The 15,602-nt window shown below is 40.2% G+C and overlaps 1 protein-coding gene across 4 annotated transcripts in view; it reads left to right on the forward strand.

Annotated features, from left to right (window-relative positions):
- Nucleotides 1–3,726: 3,726 nt before the first annotated feature.
- The window catches only part of ATP2B1 (ATPase plasma membrane Ca2+ transporting 1), a 111,620-nt gene continuing 99,744 nt past the window's right edge, over nucleotides 3,727–15,602 (forward strand). For 3 of the 4 annotated variants that reach the window (XM_063076139.1, XM_063076141.1, XM_063076142.1), the window contains exon 1: nucleotides 3,727–3,856. The gene's annotated coding sequence lies outside the window, so the exon portion shown is untranslated. Of the gene's footprint in view, nucleotides 3,857–4,257; nucleotides 4,484–15,602 lie in introns of those variants that run through there. The other variant, XM_063076140.1, reaches the window with a different exon arrangement.

The raw sequence follows: 15,602 nt of genomic DNA on the forward strand, positions 1-15,602 counted from the left end.
TCATAACAACCCTATGATACATCATAACTCATCTTTAGTAATGGGAAAATTAATGAGTTCCACTTACAGAGGTGAAGGATATAAAAGTTAGTAAATATGTGTTTCTTGGATAATGAAAGGACAGGAAAATGAATGTGGTAAACTTGTTGGTTCCAAAATACTTTTCATGGCATTTCTACTGCACATCTACTTCTGTATTAACTTAAATCCTATATAGCTTTTGTGGCGAAGTCAAGTCCAAATCTTTCTTAGGAAACCTTCCTCAACAACATTTAGATATGAGCTTTCTCTTTTTTGATTCTAAAATTTAGATTTAGGACCATATTACATGACCTAGATTATATAACATTTAGTGTAGAAAAAAATGCCTCATACTTAGAATCTGAGTACAGGATTTTTAGGCAGTAAATAATTCCTGTCAAATGTGACATCTAACTATTTTGCATTTTTCACGTGTAAAAATTTTCTATTATGTGACTTGAAAATTCTTATTTTAGGCTTTATGTGTAATTATACTCCATTTAATTCAGCAAATGTAATTAATTTGTTGCTAATAGATAACAGTTCTCTGTGGTCTTCAACTAATATTTCTCTTGACATCTCCCTCTGGTGATCCAGGTTAACAGAAATTTGAGAACACATACAATTATTTTTTTATGAAACATTTAGTTTCCCATCTTCCCTGCCTCCCCACACCTGTCAGTCCTCTTTAGCATTCTGCAGTGATCAGGACTGACACATTCACATGTGTATAACTGTGTATTGGGGAAAAGGATATGGTTTTTAAAATATGCTACTATTGGTATGTCTTTATTTTATCCTCTTGCTAGACTCATGTGACAGAATTCTTGAGGGAATAAAGATCCTAATGTTTCCTTTTACACTTAATTACATTGAGGATTTCAGAAAACTTTCTCCATGAATTATACATCTTGAATTATCAACTTATAAGCAAAGATGTTGATAGTTTAAATTTACTCCATTAAAAGGAATGGACTTCAAAAACTTGCCAAATATATTATTTTGATTATGCAGTTTCTCTTCAAATAATGTTAACATCCCAAATAGTAACTTGTCATAGGGTTTACCTACCTTTACAAATTTTGCATTCTAACTAAAAAGGGTATTAAAAGAACTTTGTAAGATTAAGTATTTCAACAGTAAATTGTATTACTATATTGTTCCTTATTATGTACTGATGTATCTCTAGATCAATTAATTCCATGGTATAAGTTAGGTCTAAGATTAAGAAGATACATTGGCATTTTTGGATTCAGGTAGTTTAATTTTTTATTTTTATTTTTTTAGGAAATTAAGCATTCCAATACTTACATTGAGAAATATGCTATTAGGGAGGTTTCAGTACTACAACCGTGGGAGAAAAAAATTGAATTCCTTAATGTAGTGTGTAGTTATTTCTACATTGTTTTCAGTCTTTATCTGAAAAATGAAAATATAAAAACCAAACTATTCAGTAGAATTATCTTAACTATGACAGTAAAAGTTTATCATTGCATGTGACTCACATTTCATTAAAATGAATACAAATATGTTCTGGGATACAGATATATACACACAAGTTTTCATTTATGAATATATATATGATTGAAATCATATTCTGAAATAAAGATGCTCAGTAATTTTCCATGACCATAATAACACTTTAAGAGCATATATTTTGCCATTTGGAACTGCCACAAACCCACAAAGTGAACAGATTCTAGTATAATCTATTATCCATTTTGCTAGTGTACTATAGCAATGATTCATATATTACTTTAATGTCAAATTCTTGATTAAAGTAGAATGCATAATTTAATTTTCTATTGTGACTTCCTTGGAGGAAAAGTTGGAAAAAAGCCAATGATTCTTAAATGTCTCTGAGACATTTTTAAAGAGAGAAATACTGGAATTTACCTAAGTGAAATTAATTTGTTCTTCTGTTAAGATTCGAAATAGTGTCAGGAAGGGCTATTTATTGTACCACATAACCAATTTTCTGACACTGATTAAAGAGCTACCATTCTGTCCAGTGTTAATTTTGCAAGTCAATTGCGCACAGCTCAGAAGGTTGGTAATGTCCAACCTGGTGAGACACAAAAACTGATAAGAAATTATTTTCAACAGTGTTAACTTAGATTTTTTTCACTTTTAAACTTCTCTTACGTATTTTGTTTCCAAGCCTTTAAAAATGTTTTAAGTAAATACTATCAGATAATGAACATACATAAAACAGTATTTCCCATTGCCTGTATGCTTTTGAGAAGACTATACAAATATTAATTCTTCCAGTTCTAAAGTTTAGAGAAAGAAGACTGCAGACCTTATCTTTTTGTTCTGATGAAGTGATATGTAAAATAACACTGACAAGGTCCAAGCGAGCAGCAATGGCTAGTCCAAACAGAGGCGATTAGACGGACAGGGAGCACGGTACCTTAGTTTAATATACACATTTAAAAATATGTGTGTATATGTGTATAAGAAGGAAAACCCGTCTTATTTTTAAAGTAGATGTCGCGACGGGTGGTTTTCTTTTTTCAACCTGGAAATCTCTTGAAGGTCGGGGCAGAGCCGGTTACCTTTTAGCATTGAAATACCGCACTTTATCCAGTGTTTTTTGTTTGTTTGTTTGTTTGTTTGTCTCTCTCTCTCTTTCCATTTCCTCTTCCCCTCAGGAAAGAAGGGTGTAGGGCTGAGACGCTACGCGTGAACTAAAAGAGCCACTAGCTAGGCATAGGTAGAAAAAGCAAACCCACAACGAAAACACGGGGATTTTAAGCGCGGATCCTGCGAGGCCGGTTTGCAGCAGCAGAACGCCTGCGTTAACCCTCTGGGCGCCGCTGCAGGGATCCCCGGTGTCTGCGGCCCCGGCCGGCAGGAACAGAGATGGGACGTTCCGCGCCCGCAGGGGGAGTGGGCTCTCTTCCCCACGGAGGGAGCGAGCCAGGTGGCACTTTTGTCTTCCGGCGCGTGCGTCACGACCCGGGACAGGCATCAAGTCCGGTAAGGAGTCGGGGCAGAGACGTGGCGAGGCGCCGCTCGAATGTCCACCGTTCGAGGGTTCGCTTTAACCTGTCCTCGCCAGGAGCGCTAACTCTCGCCCGCCCGCCAGCCCGCCCGCCGGCTTAGTTCCTGGGACCTGGAGGGGCGCAGGCCCGGGGGTGGCTAGGGCGGGGCTCCAAGCGAAGGGCGCCCGCACTCCTGCGGCAGTCATCGCTCTCCTGCCTCCACACGTCGCGGGAGCTGCCCGGCCCCGCACGGAAACAGCAGCTGTGACTGACGGAGTCACCGCCGCGCACGCCCGAGCCACCCCCTCCTCCCCCGTTGCTCCCCCCGCCCCGGCCCAACACGTCATGGAAACACGGACGTCAGAGCTTCTCAGCCAATCGCAGGCAGCGGCAGGAGGGAAGGGGCAAGCTGAAGGGACGGGGGCAGCAGCGAGCCGAGGCGCTCCGGGGAAGGAAGAAAGGGAGGGGCGCGCGGAGGCGCGGGTCCCTCCGCCCCTCACTCCGTCCACCCTTTCCCGACCGTGCGGCAAGTTCTAATCGACGAGCGCGTGCCCGCCAGCCGGGGACGCGCTCGCCGAGTCCTCCCCTTAAACGCCGGCCCGGTGGCGCTCGGCTCCCAGTCCCCGTCCGAGCCGCGCTTTCTCCCCGCGCCCGCGCGCGCGCGCGCCCGCCCGCCCCCAGGCTCCCCGCGGGCCGCGTCACGTGACCGCGCCCAGCCAAGGCGGCGGCGGCGGCGGCGCGAGCTTCGGTGGCGGCGGCGGCGGCAGTGGCAGCGGGAGCAGCTGCGCCGCCAGCGTGGAGCGGGAGGCGTGTGGGTTTGGAGAGAAGGGAGCGCCAGACCGAAACGGGTGAGCGTTGTCCTCCTCCTGCCTACCCTGGCAATCTTGCGGGCCACCCGGTGTAAACGGGGCCGCTTCCCGAAGCTGCTCGCAGCCCCCTCGTGCTTGGTCGTCGCCCTTCGGTGTCCGCGGGCCCCACCCTGAGCGGGCCGGGCTGCGGTGCTCATGGAGGGTGGTGCACCCCGCCCGCCGCTACCTTTGCGGACGGCAGCTTGAGGCCGGCGGAGCTACCCGTGCCGAGTGCGGCGCGCCCTGTGTGCGGCTCTGCGGAGCCGAGGAGGCGGGTCCTGTGAGGACGCGGGCGGCCACTCGGCGACTGCCGGGCTCTGGGCGGGGGCCGGCCGGGCGCCGCCTCCTCCTCCTTCGCCGCCGCCGCCTCCTCGCAGAGCAGCGTGAGTAGGGAGCCCGGGCTGGTGGACGCCGAGCCTCCAGGCTCCGCGGCCGCCTCATCCTCGAGGTGCGGCCGCACCTCCGCGTGGCGCCCCGAGCCCTGCGAGCCGGTTGCAGGCGCGCGTGGGAAGGAGCCCCATTCTCTACTCTTCCCGCTGTCCCTCACCACCCCCTCCCCCCCGCCGACCCTCCTGTAGCCTGCTTTTCCTTCCCCCCCTCGGAAAATGGTTTCCGCTGCCGGGCGAGGTGAGTGGCGGGGGCGGTGGGGCAGGTCACCTGCGGGGGAAGCCGGGCGGAACACAGAGGTCTGGGCATCGCGGCGGGGGTCCTGACAGCTGGGTGCTCGGCGGATTGCGGCGGATTCTGGAGAAGTTGGCGGGGACAGTTGGGGGTTCCTCGCAGGTTGTCTCCTGCCGGGAGATCGTAAAGGTGAGCGGGTTCGTCGCCGTGCGCCTCAGCTCCGGGTCCGGCCGGGAATCGCTGTCTCGGGCTGGAGGGATGGGGCTCGGTAGAGCTTCTAGTCTACATCCGCAGCTCTTCAGCTTCACCGAGTCGCCTCTGCCGCGCCACAGCCCATCCCGCCACTGGTTGCCCCCACCCCGGCGCGTGGTGACCTTGAGGGCAGCGGAGTCCGGCATTCCCTTTCCCCGCGCCCGGGCAGAGTCACCCCTCTAATCGTCGGCTTCGGCCCCCGAGAAGACCTGTGGGCGGGGAGCGGGGGCCTTAGTCAGCCCCCGGCCGGGGTGGTTGATTGATGCGTGTGAGGACGGTGATTTCCCGGGAGTTGGAGAGCTGCCTCGCCTTTCCCCCCACGTCTTCCGTCTGGCCCCCCAGGATGTTCACAGTTGCTTCCGATTCGTGTTTCTGGATTTACTTTAAAAGGAGGGGGTAAAAAAAACAAAAAACAAAAATCCCGCGCCCCCATCTCCCTTTTGGAAAAGGGTCAGTAAGCAAGAGGATGATGGCAGGATGGCATTCCAGTTGCGGGGGGTGGAGTGTGCTCCCATTATTCCATCCTGCGGGGAGAGCCCTGTGGCTAAGCTAGTTAGCGACCCCTGGTTCTGCGCCGCGGTCACTAGCCAGATTGGTTTCTGTGCGCATTTCATTCACCAGTTTTCTGCGGGACTCGCAGCGCTGGAGGTGCTCGCACCCAGTACAGGGTAGTGGTGTTTGGCGCCGAGGCGAGGGCAAGGGATGGGTCAGGGTGGGCTGAGGGGGTCTGCAAATATGCGGAGGACTCGACCTTCCTCGGCAGGTTCATTTTACCTTTCCCTTGTGTTAGAGCGCTGCAGACGGCAGCCTTTGGCTGCTATGTATACTACTTTTCTGGGTTGATTAATAATCTAATGGCTCTTGTTGGTATCGATTGCTGTTCATGATAAATTAGTTATATGGATTTTTTTCATACGTATGTAGGTATATGCATATATCTGGACGGTCTGCCTTTCAACATGGAAGCCTTTGTTGTATTTAACCTCCCCCACCTCAGGACAGCCTTCTTTAAAATAAGGCTCTTCTTCAGCGTGGGTGTATATTATAATAAGAAGTACTTGTAAGAGCCTGGTTAGTTTGTCTCTCGTCGGGCAGAGGGTGTGTAACCCTTTGGGTGGTGGCCCGTGTGAGTGAATGGAGGGCCTTCCCCAGACTCCCTGTCCTTGTGTGTGGTAGGGGCGGATTGGGGGAATTAAGAGGGATTGGAGGAGAATCTGCTTTTTGTACTTGTGCGTTTCATTTCGCACCCCCCCCCGCCTTTCTTTTTCCTCCTGATGAGTTCAAATTTGAAGTAGAAATATATATATTTTATCAGGAGCCTTTGAAAGCTAGTATATTGATGTAAATGGGCTTATTTAATCATGATTTCAGGGGGACGTTTTAGTTTCTACCTTGCTTTGGATAAGACAGTTAAATTGCTGTAATTAAGGGTGGATCTCTGTCCTGATTTTGGCTTGGGTGTAACTGCAAAGATCTTTGAAAAGTAACTGTTATTTCCTACCATATAGTCTGCAAAAGTGAGTCACATTCGGGTGAGTTGAGGACAGAGCGCCACCTTTAATTTAAAATATCGTGATTTTCTTTTATTAAAATGGTGAAAATTCAGAGTATGCCTTCTTGATTTTTATCGTAGTTGTTATTACTGGCATCCTCATATAGAGGTATAGGGGGAATTGCCTTCTTTTTTGTATTCTGAAATTTCTTACTTTTGGAAGGAATTTCTGCAATTGTATGGGAAATCACGGTTTTTAAAATGAAGCTTGGGATTTAATGTAGCATTCTGAGATGAAGTGAGAAACTAGTTTTGATTTGTGCTTACGATAAAATAACAGAGATATTGATAGTGTGGATCTACTTACGAAAAGAAATAAGAAAAGTAATAGATGTTTAAAACTAGCCATGGCCACCAAATAAGTTGGTGTCAACACAGTAGTGGCTACCAACATAGTAGTTGTTTTACAGTTGTGTTTTAGCTGCTGGGCTATTAACACATTCTAAACTAAACACTTGAAATCAGTAAAATTACTAACCTTGCTTGGATAAAGTACAGTAATTTTTTTGTTTGTCATCTTCTAGTAACTTGCCTATGAGGATTTTACAATTACTTGTTTTTAAGTAATACAAATGAGTACTTTCTGCGGGAATATTTACATTCAAAGTTTTAAAAGACCACATTGGAAACAGTGGTTTCTATATATGGCTTCTCTCAAGTGCATCTCATGTAAGAATAAAGGGAGTTTTTAATGCTTAGAAAACAAATGCTGTAGTGACAACTGAATTGGTGAGATTTCCTTTTCTGCCCACTTGCTTCTCCCCCCCCCCACAAATAAAAAATTTAAGGTACACTGTCTCTTTATGTACAGGATACTTTTTGATTATCGTACTGCAGGTTTAACATGAGAAAAAAAGTCTTAGCTCTCAAGTAATGAGTAAGTCAATATGTGGATATTACCAAATATAGTTTTAATTACAAACCACAAGATATTATTACCCTTCTATTTGCATTTAAGTTCTAATTTAACACTTTCAGCTTCTTCATAGACTACTGTAAAACATTAGCTATTGAGCTGTAGATAAGCTAAAATTAAGCAAAAATTCTGTTTGAGATGAAAGGTGGCTTATGCTTTTACTGCTATGTAGTCTCTTTGAAGCTGTATAATATGGCCCTAGGTTAAAGGACATTATTTGAGCTATTAGGTTGATGAATGCAAAATAGTTATACATTGTTCTGTATACTTTGAAAGAATCTTTTGATTTTGGGATTAAATGTACTAATTTCCTTTGTCTGACAGACATGTTAACTTCATTTTGGGTGAAGTGGTTGGTCTCTTACTGTGTGAAATGAGTTTTAAAAGGAATGGCCACTTATAAATATTGGTGGTCTTTTGCAGTATTGAACAAAAAAGAGTATTTGTCTTTTTTTTCCCTTTCATTTTACACATACATAAAGTTAAAACTGATGTTTTCACTTTTTAATTATGGAATTTGGTAATTAATGAGCAAAAAACAATAAAAGGAGTAAAGGACAGGAAGCAGTCACTTAAGGCATAAATGTTTGCAGCTTGGGTTACTCAACCAGTTGGAAGGGAATAATTATTTTCTAGTAGGTGTCATGATACATAGAAAGATACTAATAATAGCTTATTTGGGAATAGATAGAATCTGAGGTACCATTGCAAGGAAAATGATATCTGATAGTCATCGGAGTAATTTTTAAAAAGATAAATAACTTGTAAAAGATTATTTTTTAGCTTTTGGAAATGTCATCTATACACACCATATATATATACATATATTGTCTTGTTAAAATTTTTTATTACAGAAATTGTAAAATGTGTGAAAGTACAGAGAATGGTATACTTACCAACCAGTCTTCACAATTATCAACTCATGGCTCGTCTTATTTCATTTATATCTTCACACAGAAAAAGGATCTGTTATAAATGAGGACATAGGACAGGTGACTGAATTGAATTCTTAGGTTTTATATTTGTAATTTACAGAGTATATTCAATAGGGTCCAATATGTAATTGAATCTGAAAGGTCTATTTTTATGTTCTTCATTGTCTATATGGCATATATACTTTAATTCTTCTGGTAGTAGTCTGTCTTGCAGCAGGTGTCTAAAGATAGATACTCTCAAATTTTGCTGTCTTAATAATAATGCCTTTGATTTATGAAGTGCTTTACAGTTTTTAAGCCTATATTTACATACTATCTCATTTGATTCTCACGATAAATAATCCTGTGAGATGAGTTAAGCAGTTGTACCTTTTTTTTTTCTGGTAGGTTAAAGGATTTGTGTGGGCCCTCAGGTGACATAGCTAACAGCTAGATTAGCCAGAAATGGACTCTAGGTGGCTTCTAGTTTTTGTTCATTGCTTTTCTCATTATAGATGTTTATGTAAATTTATGAAGAATCAGTTTCAGATCACAGTACATTTAATAGTGGAAATAAGTAGATTTGTTTGGGCTTAGCTTTATAAATTTAATCATTGATTATATTTGATATAATGTAAACAGCTCATACCATACCCTGATTTACTTAACAGCTGAGTAAATGAATTTTAACATATTTGACATACTGTATTTTTAATACTATGGTTTTTAAGTTGGAATTTTGTTTTCAAAGACCTTTTGGTCTTTGAAATGACTAGGGGTGTCTTAAACCTTGAGTTAAAAATAAAATGTGCTATACTAAAAAAAGTTTCTTTTAATTTCTGCTGTAAATTTTTATGCACTTGTTTTTTTGTCCCATGTTTATTATGTAAGTCTTTTTTGAAATATTAATTTGTTATGGAATGAAATTTAGTTTAAGGTGGTCCCAAATGAGGAGATTTTTGTTCCTGAGATCCAAAACCTTAGAAATTTCACAATAAAAATAGTGTTTCTCTAATATTAGTATGCCTGAGAATCACCTGAGGAAATTACTGAAAGTGTAAATGCCTTGGCATTACCCCTGCAATTCTGATTCAGCAGATTTGGGGTGGGAACCAGCAGTCTGCATTTTGAGAAACACTGATGTCGAATTTATAACCGTTAAAATTATTTAATAGAGATGCCTTTATATATCAGGAGGACATCATTGATTTATTTTATTTTGAACATAGCTGAATCAGTGCTTTCAAATAGTATTGGCTATTGTAGCAATAGTTTGATTTGATTTGTTAATGATGGTTTTTGTGACCACTGTAAAGTTAATAAATTGAAAACATTTCTGTTATTTATGTGTTCAGAGTGTTTTTTTTTTTTTTTCTTTTTTCTTTTCTGGAGGATCCATCTGTGGTTATTTATTAAGCACTGTAAACTCTTAGAGAATGTTCTCTCTCTTTTTTTTTTTTAATGTTTTAATGTTTGCCATTTCCGAATGACTTGAACATGAGGGCTTATTTTCATAAAAACAATGCATGGGATATCATTATAGTGCTGTATATTTGTGCATTATTCTAGCACTTATTTTTCGTTAGAAGGAAAGACTTTGGATATTCCTTCAAACTAAAAAGACATAAATTGAATAAATTGTCATCCTTATTATTATTTTTTTTTAAATTTTTTTTTCGTGACCGGCGCTCAGCCAGGGAGTGCACCGGTCATTCCTATATAGGATCTGAACCGGCAGCGGGAGTGTCGCCGCGCTGAGTGCGCCACGGGCTCAGCCCATCCTTATTAATTTTGGTTAAAAAGTAGCTGCTTCAGAAATAGGTTAGTGCTGAATGATCTTTTAAGAATATTGATGATATTGGACTAATTGATAACTTGCTGTTCTGTGCATTAAAACAGGTTAGTGTTGTTTCACTTAAATGCTAAATAATAGTTTGTTTAGTTCAGCAATCTAGTATAAGGTCCATTTCAACTGACGTTTGGAACTATTCTGTCTCATACTATATACCACGTATAAATTACCTGCCTTTAATCATCTTATTCATGACCAGTTTTAAATGCAGTTGTTTTTGCTTAATTTATAACACTATGGACCATATCCTGTATCTGCATTTAAAATACATTTTATAATGAAATTAATTTCAAAGCAGGTCCATCTCAAGACTGTGCCAAACCTTAAACTTAGGCTTGTTGGCTATACCTCTGGGTATATTTAGGAATCATAGCTTATAATTTACCAATGATTATGGAAATATAAATTAGTAAAGATTTTTGGCAGAGAGATACAGGTAAACTTTGGGCAAACTTTTCGCCACATTCTTTTAAAGCTGTTTTTTGTTAAAATTTTCCTAGGATTGCGTCACCTATTCTGAGTAGTGTGTGGTGTTTTTAGTTACCTCTTCTGTAAGAATATTATTTGGTATTTATAAGTACAATAACTTCCAACAGTATGGTTTCTCAAAATCTGGGATATCTGCTTTTATGTTAATATTACTGTTATCTGGGCCTGTGAGGGAAGGAATAAGGATAATTTTGAATGGACCAATGCTTGCTTACACTGTGAAATCTGAGATTACACTGCCCAGCTGTAAACTGGTATGACTACTGTACAGACCTGATAAATTCAGGAGTAAAATTTGTATTCTGGAAAGTAGGTCTTAAAAAGGATTTGACTGTTTAACGTAAAAGATGCTTTTAAATAATTTTATTATTAGCAGTGTAGATCTGTTGTTCAATGTATTAATCTAGTGAGTGAGTTCTGTCCCAGGAGGATTTTTGAAAATAATCTTGTACTCTCAAAATTCTCAGATGTGTTGCTTTAATCTACTTTTCATATCTGTGTCAGTTTTTTTGTTTTTAAGTAGCTTACCTGCTGTCATTTCTTCATTCAAACTTTCAGTGGTTCCTCATTTTTCTCTTTATCAAGATAATACTTGATTCCGAAGGCCTTTCATCAAGTAGCTCAGTGTTCTCTAAAGAGTGTTTGAAAACACTGGTTCTAGGAAATATTAATAAGAGTTTCGTCGGAGAAAGGGGGCAAAATAAAAATCCAGGATGTGCTTGGTTTATGCAGTTTTCCAATTGGGGACTCCTCCCTGCTTTAATATGCTAATATGGACTGAATTTATCTAAATATGCTTCGTGTTTTGCTCCCTTATTTCACAGACTGTTTTAGTGGAGTGTCTCTCACCTATCAACTTTTCTGTATTACCTAACCAGGATCGTTGCTTTGCACACCTCTAGGGGGTGCTATTTGCATAGAACACAAAATGAACTTTGCTTCCTGGAATTGAGAGCTGCGCTGCATACTGTAGTACTGTGGACTGCCCACTATGTGACTGTCCTGTTGTTTGGTAGTTTCCTTGTCTCTGACTTCATGTATGTTTTTCCTCTCATCTGACAGAACCTTCAGTCTTCTGGTATGGCTAAATGTGTCCATCCTTCAAAACTCAGCATTAATTCACCCTTTCTAGTCATCCCTCATTAATTTTCTTGTCTGGATTCCTCTACATTTGTAGTCTGGGTGGTATGCTCCCATTCTTTTGTCAGTAATTTCATTTGGAGATAATGTAGAAAAGTTGAGATAGGATATAGGTTTTTGAGGACATATAGAATCTTATTGAGCAAATTAATCAATATTTTTTGGCATATTGATTTAGGATTTGGACATTGTATAACTTGTTAAGGTAAAACAGACAGTTGAGGGAAATTTTCTGAGAGAAATTTCTAAAGCCTTTTTACTTTTGAAATTTTTAACTTTGCTCATATGCATTCACAGAATAATCTGTTTTACTTCTGGTGGGTGGCTACATGTCATAGAATGTTACTAGGACAGTAGAATTTATATTCTATGTAATAAATACATTTCTACTTCTGAATTTCAATGTGGTCGTTCATTTGTCCATGTTAGGTTTTATTCTGATTGTAATAAGTCATTAAAATAGCAGTTAAAATTTGTATTTTAAAATGACTAATTTCACTTTCCTTTGGCTTGTGACATCTTCCCTCACATCACAATTAAGATCTGCTTGTTGAATCTTTAATACATTAGCACATTGTGTGATAAAAAATTGCCTTAATGTGGAGTATGTATTATGGCTTAAAATTTAAAGTATGATAACTCTTGTTGCTGTTTATTGATAGGAATACTGTTGGAGCTAAGTTTTGAAATCTGTTTGTTACAGATTCTAATTTTTGTGAGAGGGTTCTTTTCCATGAACTCAGAGTGAACTGTTATCTCTTGACCTGGTGCAGATTCACTGAAGGCATTAGGACGAAGTGTAGGTATATGTTCTCTGTTAAGATTTAAAGCATAGTAATGTGGTTATTCTTCCAACTGCCTTCCTTAGGTCAAGAAGGAAAGCCTGTACTTGACTTTATCATTTCTATTGAATGTTCATGTGACACATAAAGTAGTAATTTCAGACATGTAAGTAATGATTTATATAGATTAAGAATGTATGTATACAGTTATATTAAAAATGCTTGGAAAAAAATAATGCTCTCCAGAAATTACTCATTTCCCAGTGATTAGCACAGCTGAAACTATATAGGTGCACTGCAATTTAGTGTTCTCCCAATTCTTTTAAATCTTATATATCTAATTGTAAGGTATTGTAGAAAAAAATTCTAGGCCTTGCTGCTACTTTAACAGTGCAATAATAATCGTAATAAAATTATTGGTCAAAGAGAAGCACAGAAGTGGTTTTTGTAGTGAAAAAATAAAATAAAAAGATATCTGAAGGCAGCAGTCAGTGGAACCAGCAAAAGTGAAATGTTAGGTCAGTAAATCTTGATCTTTTTCTACTGGGTCACACATGGTGATACTGGCATATTCTCCATGCTCCCTTGGTAATACCTAGAGTTATGTGAAATTTTCAGTTTCTTTGTTATAATTCTGTCCTTGTCTACTCATGCTCAAAGATCAAATGAGTTGATGCTGTAACTACTCGTTTGTATAAAAAGTAACTCATGAACTTTAGGTACTTTAGTTTGGACATTCCTGACAACTAATATGGTGGAGAGCTATTGAGTTAAAGGGCACCAGTGCAAAACAGAGGGCTGAAAACAAGGAAGTGAAATGGCAAAGAGATGATGGGAAAGCCTAGCAACAAACCCTCTGAATGCTGGTAAACAGGAAAATGAAGAGCAATCAGCCCATCAGTCAACCCTTCTGCACGCATAGTGGATTTAGGGTAAAATTTACATTAACCTTCCTTTGAGGTTAAACACCACTGTTTTTGTACATGTAATTGAAACACTGACACCTACGTGATTCTTCTTCACCTGTGCCATCTTACTGATGACATTCCTTTTGTTGGAAATGCCCACCTTTCTCAGAGCCCCTTTAGGGTATTCCTGTGAGTGACTAGACCTAAAACTTTTGGTTTTTACTCTGTGGTATCTTAGGAACTCCGTATTTAAATTTGAGTTTTATCTTCACCACTAAAAGGCCTAGTGTGCTTTGGTAAATCACCTGGTTTCTTTGTAACTTCCAAAAAAAAGTGCAAAGGGGTTTTTATTAGTTTTTTCTCTTGGAAGTTTGGCTTTCAGAATAATTTGTGTAGCCATTTCAGATCCTTGTCCCCCCCTCTGTTCCAACCTTTTAGTTCTTTATTCTCCTAGGGTTGCCTTCTAATTTTGTATTATAACTACCTTATCATTTGATTTTTTCATTTGTGGTATTCTATGTTTCATTCATGAACATAAATTCATTTATTGAAAAGCTGAATTACTTAAGATTTCCAATTAAAGAAGTGGCGTATAACTGGCCTTTTTTTTTTTTTTTTTTTTTGGCACAGCTGGCCAGTATGGGGATCCTATATAACTGGCTTTTAATTCTGCTCCCTGCCAAACATATACTACAGTAAGAGCTTAGGGGCATTCCCCCCACCCCACCCCCATTTGAATCCTTGACCTTGGTGTTATAACACTGCACTCTAACCAACTGAGCTAACTGGCCAGCCCTGAGAGTAAGGGAATTCATAAAAAAATAATAAAGCCACATGGGAGAAGAGAAACTCACACCAAAATTTTCAAAGGAGTTGGCTTAGTAGACTCAAAAAGCTGAATGGTCAGTCAATAATGGAAAAGGCCAGAAGCAACTCAAGTTTCCATTGCAGAATTCCCCAAAGGCTTAGAGTTGGGAAAATGAGGTGCCTCTAGTGAAGAGGTGACAGTGGGGCTAAAACTGGAGGACTGGTTGAAATTTAAGAGTTTAGTACTCAAATATCTTTGCCCACTCTGTGTAGCTCTGTGACCCCTCTCCCCTCACCGTTGCTGAAGGCTGAAACTTGTTTTCTGGAGAAGACTAAGCACTCTGGGGAACACAGTTGAAAACCAAGGTACCACACTGAAAACTAAGTGTGAGTTTACATATTTATGTTAAGATCCTCAGCCGCCTTCTTACTCAGCTTTCAGAGTGTTAGCCACAATAGAAGTGTCATCTTTGACCAGATCAAGGGAAAAGGCTTTAAAGATTCTGACACTGGTTGAGAATGTGGCCAAAGAAAATGTCCCAGTCAGATCACCCTACAGTGAAATCCGTATTTAAAAAGCTACACCTTTGGATCTGGAACTTCTATTTAGTTTACTTGTGTGTTATTTTCTCTCATACTTTAAAAATTTTGTTGCAGTCTTATTTAAGGTATTCTTGATGTACAGTAAACTTCACATATTTAAAGTGAAAAACTTGAGTTTTGACATATGTCTATTCCAATGAATCATCACCACAGTCAAATTAATGAGCACAACTATCCCCCTAAAAATGTCCTTGTGCCTCTTTAATCTTCTTTCTTCCCTCCCCCTCCCCTACCCCCACCAGCTCCTTTCCTCAGGCAACCACTGATCTGCTTTCTGTTACTATAGTTTGAAATTTCTAGAATTTTATATTCATGGAACTATACAGTATATGCTGTTTTGGTCTGGCTTTCGCTCAGCATAATTATTTTGAGATCCATCCAAGTTGCATATATTAATAGTTCATTCTTTGTTACTGCTGTTAAGGATTTCACTGTATAGAAATACTGCAATATGTTTATCCTTTCATCTGTTTATGGACATTTTGTTTCTAGAAAGGTACAATCTCTTCTTAGAATTGCATTGTAATTTTTTTATATATTCTAGATAAAAGTCCCTTGGGAAGCTTTTGTGTTTGTGCTGGGTGTGGGAAGAAGAATGGTGGTGAAACATGTATATGAAACTTAAAACTGAAAAAGCAAGCAGGAGCACTTAAGCATTATTTGTAGAGATGTAGTTAGGGACTAAAATGAATAACTAAAGGATTTGAAAGTACCGTTCCTAGTTGCTTCTGAGTGGAAAGTGGAGTTGGGGGACTAAGGACTATTGATCTTAAAGCCTTGTGGGTCTATTTCTCTAAACACTTTATGTATGCAAAAGTTTGTCAGAACTAAAAATGAATACATTCATGGAATAAGTTTAAATGTGTAGATAGCCCAGACATGTCTCTTGTCATTCAACTCTTGTGTCTGT

Source organism: Cynocephalus volans, chromosome 12 (assembly GCF_027409185.1).
Source record: "Cynocephalus volans isolate mCynVol1 chromosome 12, mCynVol1.pri, whole genome shotgun sequence".
NCBI lineage: Eukaryota > Metazoa > Chordata > Mammalia > Dermoptera > Cynocephalidae > Cynocephalus > Cynocephalus volans.